Source organism: Panthera onca, chromosome B2 (assembly GCF_046562875.1).
Source record: "Panthera onca isolate mPanOnc1 chromosome B2, mPanOnc1 haplotype 2, whole genome shotgun sequence".
Lineage (NCBI taxonomy): Eukaryota > Metazoa > Chordata > Mammalia > Carnivora > Felidae > Panthera > Panthera onca.
This window is the reverse complement of record NC_138343.1, coordinates 141757732-141777294: the sequence shown is the minus strand read 5'-3', so window position 1 is coordinate 141777294 and position 19563 is coordinate 141757732. Positions and strand designations below refer to the sequence as shown.

Sequence of the window (19563 nt, the reverse complement as noted above, 5' to 3'; positions counted from 1 at the left end):
AACTTAAGAGCCATTCACATAAAAATGAGTTAACTACAGAAAATGGTGAGCTTGGTGACAAGGAAGATTAAGGTGGAGGAAAGAAGATGGTCTAGTGGTGAACCCAATGGAACCCCAACATCCCAGGTCAGGCCTGGGTGGAAGAGGCAGAAAAAGAGACTGACAAAGAACCGTGCAGAGGAGGAGGAAGGCCAACAGACATTGGGTCCTAACAGCTCTAACTTCTGAAAGGTCAAGTTGGATAAACACACTGGAAGGAGCCACATGGAGATTATCAATGATCTTGACGAGAGCATTTTTAGCACCTTACATATTCATTTCAACTCTACCTTTCATTTACAACACCATAAAAGAACATGAGTCTCAAGGGTGATGTACAGTGAGGAAAACTCTGACCTCAGAGTCAAGAGACCAAAGTCTAAGCTTCAAGTCTAAGGGTCTTGGGTAAGTCCCTCAACAAAAAGGGTGTCCATTCCTCCACAGGTAAAATGACAAAATTGGACCAGATTCCCAAACAGAGGTCACAGGCTCTCTATGTGTCTAAAACCTGCTAACCAAAGTACATAGTATTCTCAGTATTTAAAAGGTACTGATCGCTCCTTAGCCATTTGGCTAAGATCAAGTGTAAAATGTGCTAAGAACCATGCATCCGGTGCTCACTTCAGCTGCACGCACACTAAAACGTGTACAATACAAAGAGTGGCACGGACCCTGCACGAGGATGACATACAAATTCATGAAGTAGCCCATGTTTAAAAAAAAAAAAAAAAGAACTACGCATCTACCTCGGGTACAGTTCCACAAACAAAACTGTCACATTTGTTTCTGGCTGAAATTATAACTGAGCGTGGCAACATCTGTGAAGCTGGGAAGCAGCCATGGTTAAGAAGGGAGACTCTGGAATCTGAATGCCTGACTTCAAATCCCAGCTCCATCACTTACTGCCTGACAAGAGCTGTGCTGTTAAGCTGCTCAAGGCCTAGTTTCCCACTCTGTGAAGTGGGGATTATAACACTGCCTACCTCACAGCGTAGTGGAAGGTTTTAAACGCATCAGTCCTTGAAAGACCTCAGCAGAACTCTCCATTGACCTTCCTCCTCCCTCTTGACTGCTCTTTGTCAACCTCCTCTGCTGGCTCCCTACCATGGCCTGACCTGGGATTCTCAGACCCTCTTCTTCTCCATCTCTGTCCTCTCCCTCGCTAGGCTCATCATGAAGCATACAATTACATACTGAATAAACAGGAGCTATGAATGCCATTATCTTACAATAAAGATCCTAACTTATTAAGATCACATTTCTGGGGGCAATGAGGGAAAATAATAAAAAGAAAAATATGATGGTGAAAATGCTGGTGATCCCTGGTAACTCCCAACTCAAAAATTCTTCAGAAACACACCTGCCATCCTATTGCATGAAACGCAGTACCTTCATTAAAATCTACTTCATTAATATAAGGCTTTGTTCCCTACTAGACACTATAATCTCCCTGATGGAAGCATACCCATCTGACTTAGTGACAGCACCCAAACAGTAACTAGTGAACAAATTTCTCTTGGTACTTACTCCCCTTAACTCCTAAATTCCACTCCTGAATTTCTAATTTAAAAATTAAAGAGTCTAAAATTTTTTCTGCAAATACTTTTAAAGGCTCCACTGCACAGGTGCCCCATAAATGCTTCCAAGGCCCTATACCCTGCCCCCACCCCCACCACATACCCTTTGTTTCATCACAAGCAAATTCTACAAATTTTCACATGTGGCCTTCCGAAAAGTTTCTCCAGGACATATTTAATCTCAGTGCTTTCTAACTTTTTGAACTTATTTATTTTGAGAGAGAGTGTGTGTGTGTGTGAGCATGAGTGGCCGGGGGAAGGAGAGAGAGGGAGAGAGAGAGAATCCCGATAAAGGGCTCGAACCCACAAACCGCGAGATCATGACTCCAAGTCAAAATCAGGAGGTGGATACTGAACCAACTGAGCCACCCAGGTGCCCCAGCACTTTCTAACTTTAAAACCCAACTTTTCAGAACATTTTGCTTTGGGAGGATAGTTATACTTGAATCAAAGCTACCCTTTCAAAATTTCTAAAGGGCAAACAAACCCCACAAACTCTGAGCTACCAGAGACAAAGCATATGTGAGACATTTCCCTGCCCATCCTCCTCTTAATTGACTCATGACACGACACTGAGGAAGCTGGACCAAAATAGCTACCCACCTGACCAAGATTCAAATGTTTTCTTGATTACCACACAATAAGCAACAATTGATTAAAGAAAAAAAAACAGCAAAAACTACTGAAAAACTGCTTATATTAAATAAACCAATTACAGTTTATGTTTAAAAGAAGCTGGTATATAAACTGCGAGGCAAAGTAAAGGCAGCCTCAAAAGCTATCACGTGAAAGCACAATGAAGGCTGGGGTAAATTAGCTCTAATTCATGAGACACGTCATCAGTGAAGGATTCAGAATTTCAGGAAGAAATTTTTGAAAGCTTAGGAAGACTTTAAAAAAGGGCAAGCATCGGGGTGCCTGGGTGGCTCAGTTGGTTAAGCGTCCAGCTTCGGCTCAATTCATGATCTCACAGTTTGTGGGTTCGAGCCCTGAGTCAGGATCTGTGCCGACAGCTCGGAGCCTGGAGCCTGCTTCAGATTCTGTGTCTCCCTCTCTCTCTGCCCCTCCCCGGCTAACACTCTGTCTCTCTCTTTCTCAAAAATAAATAAACATTAAAAAAAAAAGTTTTTTTTTTTTAAAAAAAACGGCAAGCATCAAATCAATGGATGCTATATGTTAATTTTAGCTACAAGAGTCCAAAGTGAAGTGTGAAATGAGGAAAGCAGCCAAAGGACACTCATGCAAGAAATGTCCACGCAGTGCCCACCACAGCCCCAGGCACAGGGCTGGGGTTAGCACTTCGAAGTACAGGGAAGTCCCATCCCTGCCCTGAGGAGCTCCCCGCATAGTGGGAAAAGATGGAGGATAAACTTCAAGACTACTAGATAAATTCTCTAACCAACGGCCAACAAAGGGCTCTCAGGCAGAGCTAACAGAATCTTGAATTGCATGACCGGTCCGTGACAACATAAAGCCAGTGAAGGATCTTTAACACTGTACGACAGCAAAGCAAAACAAGAAGATTTGGGGGCACCTGGGTGGCTCAGTCAGTGGGCATCCAGCTTTCAAATTTGGCTCAGTTCATGATCTCACAGTTCATGAGATCGAGTCCCCCATCAGGCTCTCACTGACAGCAAAGAGGCTGGGGACTCACTCTCTCCTTCTCTGCTCCTTCCTTGCTCGCTCTCTCCCTCTCTCGCAAAATAAATAAACTTAAAAAAAAAAAAACCAAGAATTTATTGATAAAAATTATATTGACAACAATACCCATATAATGACATGGACGCAACTGTCTATCAACAGATGAACAGATAAGCAAAATGTGTACATGTACCAACAGACAGATAGACAGACACATACACAGAGGAATATTATTCAGCCTTAAAAAGGAATAAAATTCTGTAATGCTACAACAGAGATATACCTTGGAGAGCATTGTGTTAGTGAAATAAGCCAGTCACAAAAAGATAAATACTGTATGATTCCACTTAACTGAGCTACTTAGTGTAGTCAAAATCACAGGGACAGAAAGAATGATGGCTGACAGAGGCTTGAGGGATGGTGGTAATTGTTTAATGGATACACAGTTTCAGGTTTACAAAATGAAAACCGTTATGAAGATGGATGGTGGTGATGGTTGCACAACCTTATGAATGTATTTAATACCACTGAATTGTACACTTAAAAATGATTAAGATGGTAAATTCCATGTTATGTACATTTTATACTAAAAAAGTTTTTTTAATATCCCAATAATGGAGACTTTATTATAATCTAAGGCAAAATTAAACCAGGGTTCTACAGATATAGTGGAAGGCTCAGATCTGGGTGGCAATTTCAAGGGAGACTAAATGAAATTATACTGCCTAGTGCCTAGGTAAGGAAAAGGTCTTAATGCTACAGATTAAAGTAGTCAATAGATATGAATGCTCTATGTTTGACACTTGTTATGTAACTTCACAATTATTAGCCTTTTCAGAAACCCAGATTTTTTTTTTCTACCTGTATCTCTCTACATAGAAACAAGAGAATGGGCTTTAGGAACACAGAACAAAGAATAAAGAAGCAAACCCTTCAAGACCATGATGGCCGTGTGGTGGCAGCAGTCAGGCACCGGGGTGTGCTGGCTGGGTCACACTCCTGAGCTGGGTGACATTTTGTGCCTCAAGTTTCCTATGAAGTAAAATCGTTGGGAGGAGTCAATAAACATACGAAAAGTACCTTGAATACCGCCTGCCACGTAGTTGTAATTGCTCAATAAACGTCAGACATTGCTGTTGTAATTTTATTTATATTCCACCCATTAAACATTTTTTTAAATTTGGAATAAAGTAAATTATTAAAAGAACGTGTAAAAACAATTATCACCCAATTCAACTTAAAAATTAAAATGGAACAGAGAATTATGGGGGGGGGGGAGAGTAAACTTATCTCTAATCAAAATTAAATCTACCAAAATCTTTGACAATTCCTGCAGAATGGCCTTGGTGTGATGAACCTGGAGAGACAGAAGGCATAGAGCAAGAACTGATGACTTCTGTACTACAAAGGACCCACTTTACATCTTTCTCCACATCTACAGCCTCCCTGTAAGACAGAAAAATCCCCATTGTACACATGATTAAACCAAGGCTCAAAGAGTTTAAGTTTATCAAAATTCACCAGGCTGTTAGTGACAGAGCTAAGATTTGATATCTGACTCCAAGCCCACACTTTTTCTACCAAACTGTGTTGTGAGGATTAACAACAGTAACTATCATTCTACACCCATGTTGCTTTGCAGTAGGGAGGGAAAGTTGTATATAATTATTTGATGAGAACAAAACAATGCATGAAGCAAGGCCAACTCTGTTATGGACTCTAGAATTTCTAGAGGAAATGACAAATATCCAAACCCAAATTTCATGTTAAAATGACAGAACCACAGATTAGGAAAAGCCTTCCCAATACTCTGGTCACTCAACACTGGTGAGGATGTGGATAATGCACACACTCCAATTCTAGCCCTTCCAGAAAGCAATTTGGCAACAGGCAGAAAATAAGTAAACCCAAGAGTGCTAAAGGCAGTCTGGCTAAGGGGATGATTAAGCCAAAGATGTCCACCAATAGTGTTACTCAACATCATTCTAGATTTTCCAGGAAGTGCATTTTGACAGGCAGAAGAAAGAAGTCATGTAAAAACGGGAAGGGCCAAAATCAACCTTAGTTGTAAATATTTTTCCATCTGAAAAACTCAACAGAATTGAATAAAATTAGTACTATTAAGAGAGTTCAGTAAAATGGGAAAAAATAATACATAAGAATAAATTACACACAAAACAACCTGCAGAAAACAGACTGGTACCACTGAGGGGCCACTGAGAAGTTTCTAAAAGACAAGGAACAGATGGGACTAGACTGACACAAAAGTACCAGAGTCTTAATTCAGCCAGGCAAAGGCAAGCACACCACTCTCCATGAAAAGGCTTCAGACAACGGCTGTCCACGGTGGGCCAGTGAGGGGAGTGGGAATCTGGCCTGGCAGGACTGCCTGCACCACATGCACCAGCCAGGGAACACCACTCGGGTTAGCACTGGACCGCCACGGTGACGCACCGACCAGCAAAGGAGCGAGATTCCCCAAAAATCCGAAGACGTACCAGTGCATGGCCACTAACTGTGCACAGAGGCCTAACATAAGGGCAGCAGGAGCAGGAGTGGGGAGGGCAGGAGCTCCAATTCAAGAACCCTCTTCTGACCTCTCAGGGCCTACCCTCCCCTGTCTGACAAGGGTCTAAAAAGCAGGGAAGCCTGCCCTTTCCTCTGTATGAAGCCAGGCTGGCTTCTCTTATCACTTAGTTGCTTTGGTTTTCTAACTGTATGACATGTTGGCATGCCAACCTTCATGCAAGATTTTTGAGGGCAAGACTCCCATCTCTCACTGTACCTCTGTGGTCAGACATGCCAGTGATTCATAACAATGCAAACAGGAAGAGATACCAGTTTTTCCCCAGCATGACCACTAGGTCATGTAACTATTATAGTTTCAGAATTGTACATGTACCATTCCTGAAGACTGGTATGATCTTTTAATCAGCCCACAGACTCTTCATGAATACTGCCTTAAAATCAGCTCAACTACTGAAACATCAGTCATTTCTGACATCTGTAAACCACTGCATTATGCTCTCACTGAGGCAACACTGCTGAGTGAGGTAAGAATTCTTTAGATGGTCCTTCCTCACTAAACTAAGGCATATCTATGTAAAATGCAGAGTAATGCATTTTATGTAGCATACACGTAACTTCTTTTCATTTAAAAAATTAGCCTAAACTCAAACTGAGTAAAGAGCAAACAAAACTGAGCACAAGTGTCTGCATAATCCATTCAAAAGAAACAACTCACAAGGATCAAAAAGTAGGATGATATTTATCACCTATTTATTTTATTTTAAAGTAGCCCCAAATTAGAAGCAATCCAAATAACTTATAAAAGTCAAGCACTGAAGTATAATTTATACACTTGATGGAATATTACATTCTTCAAAAAAGTGTAATTACCAAAGTGTTCATTAACAGATGGATAAATAAAGAGTGGTATATACACACAATGGAATATTATTCAGCCTTAAAAAGGAAAATAATTCTGATACATGCTATGTGGATGAACCTTGAAGACATACCAAATGAAATAAGCCACTCACAAAAAAAGACATATAATGTGTTAATTTCATTTATATGAGGTATCTAGAGTAGTCAAACTTACAGAGGCAGCAAGTGAAAGGGTGGCTGCCAGAAGCCAGATTAGGAGGGATGGGGAATTTTTTTTCATGTTTATTTATTTTTAAGAGAGAAAGAGAAAGAGAGAGAATGTGTGTGAGTGGGAGAGGGGCAGAGAGAGAGGGAGACACAGAATCCAAAGCAGGCTCCATGCTCCGTGCTGTCAGCACAAAACCCGATGTGGGCCTCGAACTCACGAACAGTGAGATCATGACCTGAGCCGAAGTCGGATGCTTAAACGACTGAGCCACTCAGGTGCCCCAGGATTGGGAATTCTTGTTTAGTGGGTAGAGCTTCAGCTCTGGAAGACAAAAAAGTTCTGGGAGATGGTGATGATGGTGATGATGGTGATGGTGGTGGTGGTGGTGATGGCGGTTGCAAAACAATGTGAATGTCCTTAATGCCACTGAAGTGTACACTTTAAAAAAAATTTTTTTTTAACATTTATTTATTTTTGGGACAGAGAGAGACAGAGCATGAACGGGGGAGGGGCAGAGAGAGAGGGAGACACAGAATCGGAAGCAGGCTCCAGGCTCCGAGCCATCAGCCCAGAGCCCGACGCGGGGCTCGAACTCACGGACCGCGAGATCGTGACCTGAGCCGAAGTCGGACGCTCAACCGACCGCGCCACCCAGGCGCCCCATTTTAACTATTTTTAAAGTGTACACTTCAGGGGCGCCTGGGTGGCCCAGGCGCCCCATTTTAACTATTTTTAAAGTGTACACTTCAGGGGCGCCTGGGTGGCCCAGGCGCCCCATTTTAACTATTTTTAAAGTGTACACTTCAGGGGCGCCTGGGTGGCCCAGGCGCCCCATTTTAACTATTTTTAAAGTGTACACTTCAGGGGCGCCTGGGTGGCGCGGTCGGTTGAGCGTCCGACTTCGGCTCAGGTCACGATCTCGCGGTCCGTGAGTTCGAGCCCCGCGTCAGGCTCTGGGCTGATGGCTCGGAGCCTGGAGCCTGCTTCCGATTCTGTGTCTCCCTCTCTCTCTGCCCCTCCCCCGTTCATGCTCTGTCTCTCTCTGTCCCAAAAATAAATTAAAAAAAACTTTGAAAAAAAAAAAATTTAAAAAAAAAAATGAAAAAAAAAATAGTTAAAATGGTGGGGCGTCTAGGTGGCTCAGCTGGTTAAAAGACCAACTCTTGATTTTGGCTCAGGTCATGATCTCATGGCTTGTGAGTTCAAGCCCTGCATTGGGCTCCAGGTGGAGCCTGCTCGGGATTCTCGCTCTTTCTCTCTTGGCCCCTCCTCCACTCAATCTCTCTCTCTCTCTCTCTCAAAATAAACATTTAAAAAATAAAAAATAAAAAAAATAGTTAAAATGGTAAATTTCATGTTATATACATTTTCCCACAATAAAAAAGCATAATTATGAAAAGCATATAGAAACATTAAAAACATTTATGCTATGTTAAATTTTAAAAAGCATACAAAAGTATTCATGGGTTTGATTAAAACTATGAAAAAATGTATATGACAAAAGGTTTCAAAAGAAAGCTCTGGTAAAGAGTCGTAATAATGGTGGAGACTGGGCGATTTTCCTCCATTTTACAAATATACTATGGTATTTAGCTGTTATTTATGTAAACTTATAAAAACATGAAAAACTCGCACACTAGATATAATACCAAGAGAGCAAATCCATGGTGTCTGCAACCACAAAGCTCCCTTGTCTGCTACTTCTTTTTCAATTCATCCAATCCTAAATTTGGGGGGGAAAAAAAGGTTTTATAAAATACTTAATATTTGGGGGCTGAGTAATGACCTAAGAACTGGTAGGTAGCTCTGGGTGCACAGAGAGAATTTAATTTTCATTAAATAAACAGTTTCCCTCTTACTCTCATTTTAAAGTTTAAGAAGAAAGCCAGGAGAGGGGCACCTGGGTGGCTCAGTCAGCTGGGCATCTGACTTCGGCTCAGGTCATGATCTCACGGTTCGTGAGTTCCAGCCCCACATCGGGCTCTGTGCTGACAGCTCAGAGCCTGGAGCCTGCTTCAGATTCTGTGTCTCCCTCTTTCTATGCCCCTCCCCGTTCACACTCTCTCAAAAATAAACATTAAAAAAAAATTAAATAAAGCCAGTATTTGCCTTACTTGAGCCAAAATTTCCTTCTTAGCCATTACTTTTAACCCACCTCAACTCTTTTTTTTCCTTAAAGTTTCTTTATGATATTGAGAGAGAGAGAGTATACAAACAAGCAGGGGAGAGGCTCAGAGAGAGGGAGAAAGAGAATCCCAAGGAGGCTCTGCATTGTCAGCGCAGAGCCCGACATGGGGCTCAAACTCACAAACCATGAGTCATGACCTGAGCCAAAACCAAGACTCAGATGCTTAACCAACTGAGCCACCCAGACGCCCCAAGCTACCTCAACTCTTTTGTGGAAGAAGTCCAGGGTCTAAGTAAGTAAATTAAGTTCTCATCAAATAAAATTTCTCGTAAGCTGGACAGGCAAGGAAGTGAAACAGGAATGAATGGGACCAGGAATCAGAAGACAGAATCTGGTTGGCTCTGCCGGTTAGTGGCAGGGAGGCCTCGAGCAGCACGCAGCTTCCCCAACGTCGGCTGCCCATCCGTATGTAAATGTGCAGACTATTTGCTCCACGCTTTACCAACAAATAAAAATCAAAAGTGATGTTCATAAAAATGCTCTGGAGAACGTAACATGCTTTATAAACTAAAAGGTGATACCTTGTCAAACTCACAATATTAACTTGATCTTTTTTCCTGTTGCCATATGGTATCACATGAAATTAGACCTTTCATATATGCTTTTCTGCTTTTACATTATTACTTCTTACTTGTCATTTTGAAGGCACTGAGTCTCCCCAGCCCTCAGAGCTCTGCATTTTTGATGAGAGAGGTACAGCTCAAGGCTTTCTATTTAAGATCTGACATTTCGGGGGCATCCCCCATGGTTTGTGAAAAGAAGCCCACAGAAGAAGAAAAGGTCAGATGGGATACAGAGCTTCGCACGACCTACATGCAACACTCCCAATTTTCATTCAACAGCAGGGCTCTTCCAGCACTATTTTAGAATACCACCTGGCTTTTAAATCATGTAAAGCAGTAACAAATGTTTCCTACCCTGTTGAAGGCAGGAAATTTCGCAGAGTAAGGAGCATGCTAGAGCAGCCGTCCAGAGGGTGTCTTCCATTGCAGCCATGTTTACTCAGGTGCTAATCATGCCCTTCCCCTTGTCCAAACCCCAGTAATACAGTATACTTCATACAACCTACATGTTCTGAAAAGGAAAACTGAGTTTTAATTTTAAATATACTCTAAGTCAAATGGGCAAAAAAAAAAAAACAAAAAAAAACAAACTCTTTTACAACTGATGTACAAATAAAGCAGATCACATACATTTGGGAAGATAACAAACTAACACCTTTATAAATTCCTAAATTCTCAAATGGCACTAATTCCCAGAATTATGAGACCACTCTTTTCTTCACCTTGCAATCACTAAGTGACACTGTCAAATCTCCTTGGATTACTGCATATAGGTTCACAACCCACACAAAATATTCAATCCCAATAAATTCATAGAGGGCTCTCAAATGCATACAGGGGATCTGTGTGTGTAACCAAACAACTAAAAATGGAAACAGCTATTTTTCATAACCTCGGAAATCAGTGGAATACATGATCTGCCAATGACCTGGCGGCCCCCATGGGATAATTAACAGCAAGGATGGACAATCCACTGATACATCCTTTTTTAAATTTATTTTATTCCAGTGTCATTAACATATAGTGTTATATTAGTTTCAGGTGAACAATGTAGTGATTCAACAGTTCCATACATCATTCTGATACATCCTCATTTAAGTGAATGTGATGAAAAGTTAAAAGCGGATTTTAGAAAAAAAATTACACAAGGATTTTTTTCTGATAGCAAGCTCTTCCTGTGCCTTTAAATTTTAATTTAAAATATTTTCTTTATTTTCAAGTTTTCAGGAATACCTTCCACATCAAGCTACCCTGCTTAAACTTTGACCACAATTTCTCAGAGTTCAAACAATCCTGATATGAAAACAGGTTATAATGCGTTTTACTAAAAAAGACATTTAATTTTAGAAAAAGCAATTTCAGAATCTGTTTAACAGGTTCATCTCCTCAACTTACAGGATTTTTTTTGTTGGTAACGGTAGCATCTTTTTGATGGTAGTGTCTTGTTTTGTTTTAGTTGACTTTACTGTTTAGTTTTCCTTTAAATTTTAATCCAAAGTTTATGCGGTTTCACAGTTTGGGTCCTTTCATAATTGCTAACAATTACAGGGTATCCCTGACACTTTTTGCAAATTATAGCAAGGAAATCCTTTCCGCTGAACCTCAATGACCTCTTCAACTACTCCATATCCTCCCACAGTTTACCATGAGTGTCACCATTTTCTATGATCACTCAGTTCTTCCCAGAAAATTCTGGAACACACGGAAAACACTCTCTCTAGACACTTGGTTTAATATGGAAAACACGAGTGTTGGTGGCCATGTCTGCCACAGGGACTGAGGAATAGAGGATGCTGGTCTGTGACAGAAGAGAAGAACTAGAAGCATTGAGGGAAGCTAAGAGAGGGGGCCAGAGAGAAGGAAAGAGCTAACAGGACATTCAGGGAGCGTCCCAGTCTCTGGGTCGCATCCGAGACCCAGCTGTATCCCTGCCAATATTGAAGTACACAGCTCAGAAAACTTCCACTAACTTCCCTTCTTCATGCAAGTTCAGTTAGGGCTTTTTTACTTATAACCCAAAAACCTCTAATAATAGAGGGCTCCACAGTCCCTTCTATTGACTGTTTTGAAAAAGGCAAGACAGAAACCTACAGGTGGGGGTGACTGGGTGACTCAGTTGGTTAAGCATCCAACTTCAGTTCAGGTCGCAATCTCACAGTTCATGAGTTCAAGCCCCGTGGACAGCACAAAGCCGGCTTCAGTTTCTGTCCCCCTCTCTCTCTGCTCGTGCTCACGCTCTTTTTCTCTCAAAAATAAATGAACATAAGAAAGAAAGAAAGAAAGAAAGAAAGAAAGAAAGAAAGAAACAAACAAACAAACAAACAAACCTACAGGTGGTAGACTGAACCCAGCAGGGTCCGTAGCCAGAAGGCAACAGGTGCCACCCCAGACCTTGCTTCTCTGGCAGGAGTTACACAGGATAACTCCAAACACACACATCCTCACCAGGGCCACGACAGTTCAGCTCCTCTAGTTAACACAGCAAGTAATGCTACGTTACAGAAGTGAGCTGTTCTCTATTCTACACCCCTGCTTTAAGTATAAATCAGGAGACACGGAGCAGCTCTCAGAATACCACTGAAAACCACTCTGCCTGGAAGTAGAGCCTCCCAGGGCAAGAGCAGCAAACCAAACCCAGAGAAATGGGGGCAGAGCACCTCGATTCTACTTCGCCAGCTCCCATACGGAAAGGAAGTATATTCCAGTTTAAAATCCAGAGGGATAGCACATTAGAAATAGCAAGCATGCTGATAATTTTTTATATGTATTTGATACAGGGAAAAGCAGCATTCACTATTTTTTAAGTACTTAGTGAAAACATCATGGTGGTCACACAATAGTATGAATATACTTAATGCCACTGAACAATATACTTATAAATGATTAAAACGATAAATTTTGTTACCACAATTTAAAACAAAAACAAAAAAACATGACACATTTAAAGAGTTACAGAGCAGACTGAACCCCTCAGTGGCAAACACCATGTACAGTGTTACATGGGATAGTCATGTATGAATGTAATGTGTTTCCTTGCCATGGGCAAGTCAGCACAGAACTGAGACAGACTTGATGGTCAATCTGGGCAGGGAGGCATAAAGAGCTGTGGTTTTTCAGGGCATGGGGGTGGAGGCTGTTGAACCCAAGCAGCCATCTTCTGAAATTAGTAATAATGAAAAATCACTCTACACAGTCTTATGTTCCCCCACCTCCTAATACCTGATCAGCGTGGTCTTAACATTACTAATTCCTAAGTATTTCAACATAAACTCCTCAGAAGTCACTGCTGGTTTCCTATCAGCCACAAACAGATGGCAACCCAGAAGAGTCCTGTTCCCATTATGCCAACTTGGCGGGAGGCTCACCTGCCACTACCTGAAACATGGATCCCTCCCACTTGTACACAGAAGGCTCCCAAACACAACTAAAATCCTGCCCGGATGCCCACTGATCAGCATCCTTAAAAGCATGGGGGGGAAGTCTCATTACAACTCCACTAATTAATAAGCATAGGGAGGGACTACATCACATCCTAATATAATTACAGGAACACCGCAGCCTCCATCGCACTTCCACTCTACGGTTCAGGCAGCTTCCCCGCCTGCCTGCACTGGGACGTAATCCAGTTTTGCGAACATATCCATATGTATGAGAATCAGAACAGATCTTATTATATCAAACCTGGAGAAAAACCTTTGGAGATGCTAAAAGTTCAATTTCAGATATATTAATGTATCCTTAAAATTTTATTTACAATGGAAGTATCTATCCTGTTTTTGTAACCCCAACACAGATTTCTCAGCTGCAATTTTTTTACCTTAAATGATTCAAACCCTAAGAGAATGACAGACATTCATTCACAAATTATGCCTAAATTAAAAAACACGAAGCAGCGTGTGTGCATGTGCGCGTGTGTGTGTATACTGACAAGGAGGAAGAGTCTGGATTATTTACTTCATCAGATTCCAACCAGAGATGCTGTGTTTCCTGGATGTACTTGCTAATTGCCAGGGCCTTTACCACTGACTACTCCTTGCCTGCTCAAATCAAAAACTGACTCTTTGATATGTTAAGCCATGATTTTCTTTAGCAGGGGCAGCTTAACTATAGCTCACTGCCCTCCTGCCATATTTAAATCCTTCAATCGCTCTTCTTTTGCAATAGAAACCAAAATCTTTAAACATGGGATACAAAGCCCAACAGGAAAAGGAATCTCTCAGCAATGCCTCTGCATTTCCTCAAGGAAGCCATCTCTGATGTACTGATTAGATCAAATTCTACCTTTATACCTTGTACTTCTCCTTCATGGTATGAATGAATGAATGAATCAATCAATCCCCTGATCTGGTAGCTACTACATAGATTAGCATGTCTTTAGGTGTAAGTAACCAATAACCTCAACTCAAATTGCCTTAATCAACAAGGAAACTTATTTTGCATAACTCCAAAGGCAGGATGAGTGCTAGTCTCTGAGTAGTTTTCTCTGCTGTTTTTCTTGGCTCTGTCGTCTCCCGTGCACTGGCTTCATGTTCAGACTGTAGCAAAGTGACTAGAACAATTGTAGGCACCACATCCTGACACAACAATTTTCAGAAGAAAAGGACTATCTAGTGTGGTCATTTTAAGGTTGAGAAGTTTTCCAGAACCTCCTGGCAGACCACCGTCACATCTCACGGGCCAGGACCAGGTTTCTTGCTTACCCCTACAGCAATCACCTACAGAGAATGGACCCAACAGGAGTGGCTGTAACACATCAGGATTTACCCCCGTGCTAAGGATGGATCACTTTCTCTGCAGTCAAATGAGGACAAAGAAGAGGTCTAAACAAAACCCAATCTCATTACAAAGGAAGAAGGGAAGAAAAGATGTTAGACCATGAACTCAACAGGTCTGCTAATTATCAATCTGGAATATGTGCTCTGGTCACCAACATTAGACAAGACTGCCAACAGAAAACCTCCACCAGCCTCACCTGCAGTGCATCTATAAAACTGGCAGAACCACTCATCAGGTGCCTGGGTGGCCCAGTCGGTTAAGCGTCCGACTCTAGATTTCGGCTCAGGTCATCATCTCACCATTCATGGGTTTGAGCCCCATGTCGAACTGTCAGCGCAGAGCCTGCTTAGGATTCTCTCACTCCATCTCTGCCCCCTCCCCTGTGCACGCACTCTCTCTCTAAGTAAATAAATAAACAAACCAAAAAAAAAAAAAAAACTGGCAGGACCAGCTTGGAGGGGAGGCCACAGGGTGAGCAAAGGGATAAAAGAAAGACTGGTGGGCTGGTGCAGATTCAAGTCCCAAGACTTCTGATTAGCAGTTATGTGACAACAGTCAAATCCTTTGGCCTTGATTTTCTCATAAAATAAGAAAATATGTGCTTGCCATAATGTATAAGGTTGCTGCAAAGACCAAATAAAATGTAGGCATATGTGGAAAAATGCTTTGTAAATTAAGTATTATGCTTATGTAAGCAATTATTATTACTTCAATGGAAAAAAATCACAAGTCACTGAGAAAAATTGCAGGGAAAAAAAAAAAAAGGCTGACTCCTATCTAGCCAAATGGAAGCAGTACAATCCACTAAAGGACATATGCTTTAAAAATTATATTCCAATTGGGGCACCTGGGTAGCTCAGTTGGTTAAGCATCCGACTTCATCTCGGGACACGATCTCACAGTTTGTGAGTTTGAGCCCTGTATCAGGCTCTGTCCTGACAGCTCAGAGTCTGAAGCCTGCTTTAGATTCTAGGTCTCCCTCTTTCTCTACCCCTCCCCCACTCTCACTGTGTCTCTCTCAAAAATAAATACAACATTAAAAAAAATTTTTTTTAATTATACTCCAATTAATTTACTTCTGGCTACGCTGGAGGCTTTCCAGTATGACTGACTGATTCTAACAGTTGGGATGGAATATAGCAATACTACAGAAAACCAAAGCCAGTGTCCTCCTTCTGCTCCTTCACTGATCTCTCCTCCTCAGGCCTGCACAGCCATCATGTTCTGACTGCTTTCTAGACAGAAAGGGTGTGTTTTCCAAGTCAGAAAAGGTTAAGAAAATTTTAGCATTTTTGCTCAGAAAGAAGGCTGATTCCAATGCACAAGAAGCAGCTACTTGTTACCTGTGAGAAAGCTCAGCCCAATTCACATTAACGTATTTAAGTTGAGAAGTTTGTAGACAGTTAAGTACAAAGGCATCTAAGGCCTTCCTGCCAATGCTATTTCTACCAGGCAATGTAGGCATGAAGCCACCCAACATGGCTTCTGTTTTACCTAATTCCCTGCCTGCCCTCTCCAACTCTTACTTCTGTTCATCTGTCTCCATTTTGGGCTAGGGTAGAGAGGGGCAAGCAAGCCATAGATATTGAAGAGTAAGACAGGCACTGGTCTGTGCCATCCACATTTTTCTCCTTGGGTACCACACCTCATTTGGCAATAAAGTCAGAAGACTGGTCATGCCTAGCACCAAGATTCTGAAGGGTGAAAGTAGTGATATGCTGGGTTTACCTTGATGTATAGAGCATAAAAACTTGCTCACAGTGAGGGTGCCTTTCTCTCCTAGAGTTAAAAATCAACAACATATCATGATTTCCCACTCTGGTCCAGGCAGAAGCAAAATGAGTAACAGCATGAGAACGAAGATACCTTAGGAATGGAAAATGGAAGCAGCACAGGCAGTGTGGACAATTTGAGAGGCATCTCTAGGTCCAAGTTCCTTGGGTGTCTGTCACACAAGCACAACAGTGCCACTGCCAGGATCTATGCTCCCTGGGGGCACATGTGTCTGATAAGACCAGACCAGTAACCAAGAACATGATCCATCTAGGGTCGCCTGGGTGGCTCAGTTGGTTAAGCGTCCGACTTCAGCTCAGGTCATCTCGCGATCTGTGAGTTTGAGCCCCACATCAGGCTCTGTGCTGACAGCTCAGAGCCTGAAGCCTGCTTCAGATTCTGTGTCTCCCTCTCTCTCTACCCTTCCCCCACTCATGCTCTGTCTCTCTCTCTCAAAAAATAAACATTAAAAAGAAGAAGAAGAAGAAGAAGAAGAAGAAGAAGCAGCAGCAGTAGCAGAAGAAGCAGCAGCAGCAGAAGCAGCAGCAGCAGCAGATGCTCCCTCTAAATCCCCTGCATGTGAGAACGGGCTATAAACATTCTCCACAAACGTGCTGTAAGCACAGCTATTCTACAGAGCATGTTGCCGTTTATAGCCTCTTTAACACCCACCCCATTTAATGCAACCTAGCGCCCTGGGAGGACATTAGTGAAAACTCTGGTGAGATCTAAATGAAGTCAAGAGCTTAGTTAATAATCACGCACCAGTGTCTCAGCGCCTGGGTGGCTCAGTTGGTTAAGTGTCCCAACTCTTGGTTTTGACTCAGGTCATGATTTCACAGTTGTAAGATCAAGCCCCGCATCAGGGTCAGCGCAGAGCCTGCTTGGGGTTCTCTTCTCTCTCTCTCTTCACCCCTCCTCCCAAAATAAATAAACTTAAAAAAAAAAATAAATAATGATGTACCAGTGTCTTAGTTTTGCCCATGTTCTGTAGTTACATAGGCTATTAACAGTAGAGGAAGCTGGGTGAAGGGCATACAGGAACTCCTTATACTATCTTTGCACCTTTTCTGTAAATCCAAAATTATTCCAAAATAAAAAACTTATTTTAAAAAGTTAATAAGGGGCGCCTGGGTGGCGCAGTCGGTTAAGCGTCCGACTTCAGCCAGGTCACGATCTCGCGGTCCGTGAGTTCGAGCCCCGCGTCAGGCTCTGGGCTGATGGCTCGGAGCCTGGAGCCTGTTTCCGATTCTGTGTCTCCCTCTCTCTCTGTCCCTCCCCCGTTCATGCTCTGTCTCTCTCTGTCCCAAAAATAAATAAAAAACGTTGAAAAAAAAAAATAAATAAAAAGTTAATAATACTTGTCTGCTTAAAAGCAAGAGAGAAAGATAAAAAATACTCCAAGGAAAACTTTCTAAGAAAAACATCAGAGTCAAAACACGGAAAAAGGACTGGTAGACTTGAATACATAGAAAACATATACTTTTACACATCAAAAGTGTCATGAACAGACTTACAGTTGAAAGGCAACCAACAAACTGGGAAAATATTTATACAGCAAAAAGGGGGGTTAGTATCCATAATATAGTAAACTTTTTAAAGAAAAAAAAAAGACTACATGCCTAGATGCTCTATCTGCTACAACTGCTTTCACACATTTCAGATCTATAGCATACCCAAACTCAAACTCAGAGGCTCTATAAACCACATGTTTCTTCCCGTTGTAAGCATTAGCTCCAATTCCCCCTAGCCTGGGAGTTCTGCTAGAGAAAGCAAAGCTTCAATTCAGCGTTCCAAGAGGCAGCTAGCTTCTGTTTAATTCGTTTGACCACTCTTAACCAAAGTCTCCTTCTAGAATCCAAAACTCTTTTCCTCTTTATGTTCTGAGTATGTCAAGCTTAGCTACTTGGTGCCCATAATAGTGAAAATAGGTCAAACCACAACCAGAAGTGAGAGCCCTGAGCAAAAACAAAGGCCCTGACTGGCAAACCAGACTCAAAACTTCTGTACCAGCCAATCAGGCGGTAGCCAAAAGAAAGCAGGAAGCCTGTGCCACAGGTAAACAGGCATCTCCCACTCAGAGCCCCACTTACTTGCATTTCTAGAGATAGAGTCAAAGAAAAAGCATCTTTTTTTTTTAATTTTTTTAACGTTTATTTATTTTTGAGACAGAGAGACAGAGCATGAACAGGGGAGGGGCAGAGAGAGAGAGAGATACAGAATCTGAAACAGGCTCCAGGCTCTGAGCCATCAGCACAGAGCCCGACGCAGGGCTCGAACTCACAGACCGTGAGATCATGACCTGAGCCGAAGTCGGACGCTTAACCGACCAAGCCACCCAGGCGCCCCAAGAAAAAGCATCTTTTTAAACAACATACAGTGACATCTAACTCAGAAGTTTATATTCAAACCAATCTATCTTAGTAATTTACCGACTGTTGTTTTTTCTGTTTTTAAATTTAGAAGTAGGGGCACCTGGGTGGCTCAGTCAGCTGAGCGTCAGACTCTTGATTTCAGCTCAGGTCATGATCCCAGGGTTATGAGATGGAGTCCCATGTCAGGCTCAGCACTGAACGTGGAGCCTGCTTAAGATTCTCTCTTTCTCTTTCTCTTTCTCTTTCTCTTTCTCTTTCTCTGTCTCTCTCTCTCTCTCTCTCTCTCCCTCCCTCCCTCCCTCCGCCTCTCTCCCCTCTCCCTCAAATTTTAAAATTTTTAAAAAAATTTAGGAGACTGAGAAAATATATAGAGAATATATATATTCAAAGAGAGAATATATAGAGTAGTCCTCCCTCTTATCCTCAAGGGATACATTCCAGCACCCCCCCCCATGCCTGAAACTGCAAACAGTACTGAACTCTACTTATGTTATGTTTTTCCCTATATACTTACCTATGATAAAACTTAATTTATAAATTAGGCACAATAAAAGATAAATAATAACTAATAATAAAACAGAACAATTACAACAATATACGTAACAAAAGTTATGTGAATGTGGCCTCTCCCTTTCTCTGAAAATACCTTGTACTATACTCACCCTACTTCTTGTGATGATGTGAGATGATAAAATGCCTATGTGATAAGATGAATGACGCAAGCACTGTGAAGGAGCTTTAGGCTACCAGAGACCTTCTGATGCTACATCAGGAGGATCACCTGTTTCCAGACTGCAGTTGACAGCGGGTAACTGAAACCTAAAACCGCAGAAAGCAAAACTTCGGTAAGGGAGGACTACTGTACTTCTTTCGAGACGTCCCCATACATATATCACTTGTACTCAGTTAGAATATTAAGAATATTAGCCATACTATCATATTAAAAATTAAGTAGCAGAAAGTTATAAATCTCATGCTATATTGAAGTTCCACATATAAAACAATATAGAGGCCCAGAAACAAAATATTTTTC

General features: G+C 41.8%; 1 protein-coding gene and 1 non-coding gene across 5 annotated transcripts in view; one reads left to right on the top strand and one right to left on the bottom strand.

Annotated features, from left to right (window-relative positions):
- Positions 1 to 19563, bottom strand: part of TULP4 (TUB like protein 4) — a 242909-nt gene that overhangs the window by 213093 nt on the left and 10253 nt on the right. The window contains exon 1 of one of the 4 annotated variants that reach the window (XM_078447515.2): positions 19312 to 19332. The exons of 2 other annotated variants lie outside the window; for them this stretch is intronic. The gene's annotated coding sequence lies outside the window, so the exon portion shown is untranslated. One more of the 4 variants, XM_060617015.3, reaches the window with a different exon arrangement.
- LOC132668119 (U6 spliceosomal RNA) lies at positions 653 to 756 on the top strand. Its single transcript, XR_009605477.1, has one exon. It is a non-coding gene; the product is annotated as a U6 spliceosomal RNA (small nuclear RNA).